Source organism: Trichechus manatus, unplaced genomic scaffold (assembly GCF_000243295.1).
Source record: "Trichechus manatus latirostris isolate Lorelei unplaced genomic scaffold, TriManLat1.0 scaffold00110, whole genome shotgun sequence".
NCBI classification, from domain to species: Eukaryota; Metazoa; Chordata; class Mammalia; order Sirenia; family Trichechidae; genus Trichechus; species Trichechus manatus.
This window is the reverse complement of record NW_004444046.1, coordinates 2181457-2189027: the sequence shown is the minus strand read 5'-3', so window position 1 is coordinate 2189027 and position 7571 is coordinate 2181457.

The following is a 7571-nucleotide window of genomic DNA, read 5'->3' as shown; positions in this document are numbered from 1 at the left end:
ATGTGTGTTACTGTTACATGAGAAACTATCTGTTCTGTAAGCCTTCACCTGAAGTACAATAAAATATTAAAAAATAAATAAATAAATAAAAGTTAGAAGCTTAGAAGAGCAGAGGTCCTGTAGATTGCTATGGCATGTTTCACAATTTAACAATCATCTGTGAAGCAGGCAGTGACCTTGATGAAACACATCTGCAAGATGGACTTTTAGTAGATTATATTTGGAGGTAAAAAGTGAGAAATAGGGCATGTTCACTTTAGGATATGGATATACATGGATCATATAAGCAATTACTATTGTTCTGTTCATCTTAGTTCTTTTTCTATCTTGCGTGGCTCCCCTCTGTTTCATTTCCAGAAAGATTAAAGATAGCCTAAACAAAGGATGTGTAGTTCAGACTAGTTACTTTTCTTTGCTAAAAGCGTTCCTTCATTGGCATTCTTTTTTTGGTAAATCCAATTTTTGCTCCGATTCTGCCATATGTGCTTGGATAATCCTGGATGATGATGCTGGTATTAATAATAATGATGGTGATGTTAATAATACTGCAGTTGTAGATGACTATAATTAAAAAAAAATCTAAAATATGTGTCTCTTTTGTCCTCTTCCTGGAATAACAAATTTTGCGTTCTCTTTTCAAGTGCACCATTTGACTCTTTGTCACTGAAAGTGACGAATTTAGTCTTTTGAGATATCTTGGTATAATGCCACAGAAGCTTTTAAAATGGCATTTTAGTGGAGAAAGATGTTCTGGCTGTCAAGAACTATGGTTATGTACAAATTATTACTCCAAATTACCACTTTTTACTTTTTTGTTCTTCAACTTGAGATCTGCAGTAAAAAAACAAAACAAAACTGATTCATATACTCATTTAACAAACCTTTATAAAACTATGAAGAATTATACTGTCAACAAATCTCTTGAATAAAAAAAAAGGAAGGAACAGTTATCCTGTTCTACTGATTGGTTCAGGTATTTGGTGCTAGATCCTAGCTTAATCCTAGTATAGAAACAGCAGAAACACTAATATTTATAGATTTTAAAATAAATCATAGTTCTAAATTTTTGTTCAGTGCTCTAGATTAGAGAATAACAAGATCTATCCCCCACATTTCACCTTGAGTCTGCACCACGTACATTTTCCCCTTCCCTCCTTCCTCTCTCTAGTCACCCTAATGTGAAATACTTGAGTATTTACATTTTTGAAGATTTAAAAGCTGTCTGCTATTGAGACGACACTTCAGTAGCCAATGTCAGTGTTGGTCTTTATGCATCTGGAGATGTCAAGGATGAACTTCAAGTCTAGGCCCCAGGTAAGACTATTTTGTATTCCAGCAGCCCTGAAAGCACCATGGGAGCAGTTGCCTACTAGGCCTATTGTGAGGTCCATCCCGATTGATGAAAACTCACTTTGGGCTCCTGGAGAATGTCTATAAATGAGGTGACAATAGATTTATACTAAAGGTTGTGAGGGCTGGAGATGACATGGTAAGACTATTGATTTGTAGTCTTAAGACCTGAGATTGTGGTAGCTGCAACACTTAGTAGCTGGGTGGATCTCTCAGTTTCAATTTCCTTAACCATATAAAGGAAAAAATTACCTAATGGATAAGTTATGAAGGTTACGTACATAATATAAGAAGAAATGTTTTATACAGTATGCAAAACTATATTGCCATTGTTGTTGTTAGCTGCCCTCCAACCAAGCCCCTGTCAGTTGCCATCGGACCGATCCATACGGTTTTCATTAGCTGAATTTTCAAAAGTAGATCTCCAGGCCTTTTTTCCCAAGTGCTCTGGGTGGGCTTGAATCACCAACCTTTTGGTTAGCTGAACTCCTTAACCATTTGCACCACCCAGGGCCTTAGTCTGGAAGCTCCACTAAAACCTTTTCAGCATCATAGCAACACACAAGCCTCCACTGAGTGAGTGGTGGCTGCACATAGGTTCTCTAAATTTCACTCACACTTACCTCTTGTCGTTTATCCCTAGGGCTGAATGAATCATTAGTTCTCAATGGGAAATGGCCTTTCCTGAATTTTGCGTAATTTTCTAGGTCTTTCTCAAATCTCTTTTTTTGGATTCTCCAAGAAGACTCATTTCAAATTTGATCTGAATTCCTTAACAGTGCATCTGCCTTCCCTCTGCTAAGAAGCTACTCTTGCTGTGCCACCTTGTTTACTGTTCTCCAGCCAGTCACTTATGCACACAGTTCCAGGCTGCCCTGGCTCAGACTTCACTCAGGGCCTCTCACAATGACCCTGATCTCTACTTGGTTTCAGGTGCGCCCTGGGGAAATCTTCTCTCTTTGCTGCCACAGTATGACTCTCTTTGCTGCTCTCCCCAGCCACGCCTCTCCATCTTTCTGCCTGTCACTTGGTCTAATAAGAGATTTACCTCTTTCTCTCCAGCTGGTTAGAAAATGCTCTACTTTCCACTTTCAGTTTTTAAGGAATGAAGAAAAGCTCTCCTAGCGGAGAAGGTTAGGTGTCTCTACAGAGGGAGCTCTCATAGACTTAACACAGAGTCTTCCCTAGCTCCCCAGATATCAAACCCCCTCTGTACCTGGCTGCTGCATTCCCACTTCCAGCCAACTGCACTCTTCCCTGGCACAGACCGTACTGCTGAATGGCCCACTGTGCCAGGCTCTTTCCTCAGTTACAGGATCATCTTTTCAGAGGCCCCACAGGGCCTACCTCCTATCTAGCATCTGTTGTCCTTCCATGAAAACAAGTTTCGAATTATCTTCCTTGAGCCTCTAGTGCTGTATGCAAATTGGGGGTTGTGCCTAGGTACTGGTGTGCGTGCCAATATACTCCTTATGCCAAAGTACCAGAAACTTACCTAAGATCCCCATTCATTATAAATGATTTGAATGAAAAGAATAAAATTGTTTAGAAAATAAACATTACATATAATTAGGTAGTATCAGAATATGTAATTCTTCATGAAAAAAGAAAAAGAAAATTTCTTCTTTTTATTGTGCTTTAAGTGAAAGTTTACAGTTCAAGTTAGTTTCTCATACAAAAATTTATACACACATTGTTATGTGACCCTAGTTGCTCTCCCTATAATATGATAGCACACCCTTTCCACCCCGGATTTCCCGTGTCCATTCAACCAGCTCCTGTCCCTTCTTGCCCTCTCATCTTGCCTCCAGACAGGAGCTGTCCAGTTAGTCTCATGTATCTACTTGAGCTGAGAAGCAGTCTCTGCAGGAGTATCATGTTATGTCTTATAGTCCAGTCTAATCTTTGAAGAGTTGATTTTGGGAATGGTTTCTGTTCTGGGCTAACAGAAAGTCCAGAGGCCATATCTTCCAAGGTCCCTCCAGTCTCAGTCAGACAATGAAGTTTAGTCTTTTCACTAGAATTTAAGTTCTGCACCCCACTTTTCTCCTGCTCCATCAGGGACTTTCTGTTGTGTTCCCTGTCAGGGCGGTCATTGGTGGTAGCCGGGCACCATCTAGTTCTTCTAGTCTCAGACTGATGGAGTCTCTGGTTTATGTTCCCTTTCTATCTCTTGGGCTAATATTTTCCTTGCATCTTTGGTGTTCTTCATTCTCCTTTGCTCTAGGTGGGTTGGGACCAATTCATGTATCTTAGATGGCCGCTCCGTAGCTTTTAAGATCCCAGACGCCACTCATCAAAATGGGATGCAGAGCATTTTCTTAATAAACTTTGTTATGCCAGTTGACCTAGATGTCCCCTGAAACCATGGTCCCCAGACCCCTGCCCCTGCTACTCTGTCCCTCGAAGTGTTTGGTTGTGTTCAGAAAACTTCTTAGCTTTTGGTTTAGTCCAGTTGTGCTGACTTCCCCTGTTATGTGTGTTGTCCTTCCCTTCGCCTAGGATAATTCTTACCTACTATCTAGTTAGTAAATATCCTTCTCCCTCCCTCCCCACCCTTGTAACCGTCAAAGAATGTTTTCTTCTGTATTTAAATCTGAAAAATAAAAATTCTTTTAACATTAGTTTTCTATAAGGAATGGTACTGACACTGCTTTCCCCACTTGGAGTATAAGAATTTTGAATAATTTAAGTAAGGCCTATTTGCACTACATATTGTCATTGGTGGAGCCCAGGTGGCCCAGCTGCTTCTTGGAAACTCCGTGGGGCAGTTCTATTCTGTCCTATAGGGTCACTATGAGTCAGAATCGACTTGATGGCAATTTTTTTTTTCATTATTTGTTTGTTTTTCATTGGTATTAAAATATGCCTTCCTTTCCCACCTACTCAACATGTCTCTCTGCTTCTTTAGGAACCTGGGGTAACGTAGAGAAGACAGATGCCACTTTGCCCCACAGACTTTCAGGATACTTTGCTCACAGGCCAAGTCATAAGACTGAGTTTTACACTACTTCCTACCATAAAAAACAGAAAAAAAGGAGCCCTGGTGGCACAGTAGTTAAGAGCTCAGCTGCTAACCAAAAGGTCCACAGTTATAATCCACCAGGCTCTCCTTGGAAACCCTGTGGGATAGTTCTACTCTGTCCTACAGAGTTGCTAATACCAGAACTTCACCTAAGATCACTATTCACTATGGACGATTTGAATGAAAATAACAAAATTGTTTAGAAAATAAATATTATATATAATTAATAGATAGTGTCAGGATATGTAATTCTTTGCAAAAAAAAAAAACCATAGGGGAGTGAAAATTAACAAAGATTTTACAAGAATGTCTTTACTTGTATTACAATACCATCTCTAATCTTTTCTTAGTTGAGTAATCTCTCATTGCCAATACGACCCCAGTCCCACAAGAACCAAAATCCTTAGCAAGTAAGGCAGAAGAGGAGGGTTTTGCCATGCATCTTTCTGTAAGTCCTTACTTAGACAGATAACGAGGTAAACACTGGCAATTAAACTGAAGGCCTCAACCTTATCCTCCAGGAATCCAGTATGATGTTTAAAGTCTATGTATCTTTGTTGTTGTTGTTAGGTGCCATCGAGTTGCTTCCGGCTCACGGTGACCCTATGTACAACAGAAAAAAACAGTGCCTGGTCCTGTGCCATCCCCACAATCTTTGCTATGTTTGAGCTCATTGTTGCAGCTACTGTGTCAATCCATCTTGTTGATGGTTGTCATAGATTGAATTGTGTCCCCCCAAAATATGTACATCAATTTGGCTAGTCCATGATTCCCAGTATTGTTTGATTGTCCATCATTTTGTCATCTGATGTGATATTCCTATGTGTTGTAAATCCTATCACTATGATGTTTATGAGATGGATTAGTGGCAGTTACGTTGATGAGATCTATGAGATTGTGTGTTAAGCCTATCTCTTTTGAGATATAAAAAAGAAAAGTGAGCAGACAGATATGGGGACCTCACACCACCAAGAAAAAAGCACCAGAAGCATAGTGTATCCTTTGGACGCGGAGTTCCTACTCTGAGAAGCTTCTTGACCATGGGAAGATTAATGACAAAGACCTTCCTCCAGAGCTGACAGGGAAAGAAAGACTTCCCCTGGAGCTGACACCCTGAATTTGGATTTCTAACCTACTAGACTGTGAGAGAATAAACTTCCCTTTGTTAAAGCCATTCACTTGTGGTATTTCTGTTACAGCAGCACTAGATAACTAAGGCGAGGGTTTTCCTCTTTTTCACTGACCCTCCAATTTACCAAGCATGATGTCCTTCTCCAGGGACTGGTCCCTCCTGATAACATCCAAATTATGTGAGACAAAGTCTTGACATCCTTACTTCTCAGCATCATTTTGGCTGTACTTATTCCAAGACAGATTTGTTTGTTGTTCTGGTAGTCCATAGTATACTCAATATTCTTCACCAACACCGTAATTCAAAGTCGTCAATTCTTCTTCGGTCTTCCTTATTCATTGTTCAGCTTTCACACGCATATGAGGCTATTGAAAATACCATGGCTTGGGTCAGACACACCTTAGTCCTCAAAGTGACTTCCTTGATTTTCAACATTTTGAAAAGGTCTTTTGCAGCAGATTTGCCAAATTCAATATGTAATCTGATTTCTTGACTGTTTCTTCCATGGACGTTGATTATAGATCCAAGTAAAATGAAATCCTTGACAACATCAATATTTTCTCCGTTTATCATCATGTTGCTTATTTGTCCAGTTGTGAGGATTTTTGTTTTCTTTATGTTGAGGTGTGACCATATTGACGGCTGTAGGTAGTCTTTGATCTTCTTCAGTAAATGCTTCAGGTCCTCTTCATGTCCTCTTCCTTTCCTACCTTTTCCTCATTTCATCTTGAATCTGCACATCAAAGATCTCAAGTTACACTTTGGTGAGTGGTGTCTGGAGTCTTAAAAGCTTGCAAGTGTCCATCTAAGATGCATCAATTGGTCCCAACCACCTGGAGTAAAGGAGAACGAAGAACACCAAAGACACAAGGAAAGTATTAGTCCAAGAGACAGAAAGGGCCACATAAACCAGAGACTTCATCAGTCTGAGACCAGAAGAACTAGATGGTGCCTGGCTACCACCAATAACCGCCCTGACAGGGAACACACCAGAGAGTCCCTCATGGAGCAAGAGAAAGGAGGGGCGCAGAACTCAAATTCTAGTAAGAAGATCAGACTTAATGGTCTGACTGAGACTGGGGTTACCCTGGAAAGCATGGCCCCTGGATTCTCTATCAGCCCAGAACTAGAACAATGTCCGAGGCCAAGTCTTCAGACAGGGATTAGACTGGACTGTGGGACATAAAGTGATACTTGTGTACCTCTTAGCTCACGTAGATACGAGAGACTAAACAGGCAGCTTCTGTCTGGAGGTGAGATGGGAAGGCAGAGAGGGTTAGGAGCTGGTTGAATGGACATGGGGAATCAGGGGTGGAAAGGAGGAGTGTGCTGTCACAGTATAGGGAGAGCAATTAGAGTCACATAACTGTATGTATAAATTTTTGTATGGAAAAAATAAATAAAAGATCTCAGGTTACATGAATGTGAAGAGGGCAGGTGCCTTGCTTTAATCACCAAAGACAAGGTAGATAAAAAATATAGGAAACATAAGTGGGTATTTTCCATCATACATGCCAATAGCACCAAAAACCAGAAGAGGGTTAATTATGCTATTAGATGAACAAGTGTCTACCTCAGATCAAAAGAAAGAGAAATTGAGGAATGAGTCATGATCTTTCTTTACTATAAAGACATCTGGAAAAAAAGTTAAGTTGGAGTGCCGTTCAAAATGTATATCAAAATAATTTCCACATAGGTTAAAGATTTGAATTTCAAAATAAAATCATAGAGCTCTTCTTCCAGAATGGTGGACTGAATACCTCAGTGAACTTGCTCACTCTAAAACAACAAAGCTACAGGCAAAACAATTAAAATCAACCATTTTAGAACTCTTATAATTAACCAAAGCCATAGAACAAACTGAAAATAATATATATAAGTGAAACTACTGAACTTCAGTATGCATAGTAGAATCATGGCCCCCAAAGATGTTCACTTCTTAATCCCTGGAACCTGTGAATCTGCCACCTTATATGGCAAAAAAGAAAGTTGCAAATGGAATGAAGTTGGCTAGTTAACTGACATTAAAACAGGTTGATTGTTTTGGATTAGTTGGGTAGACTC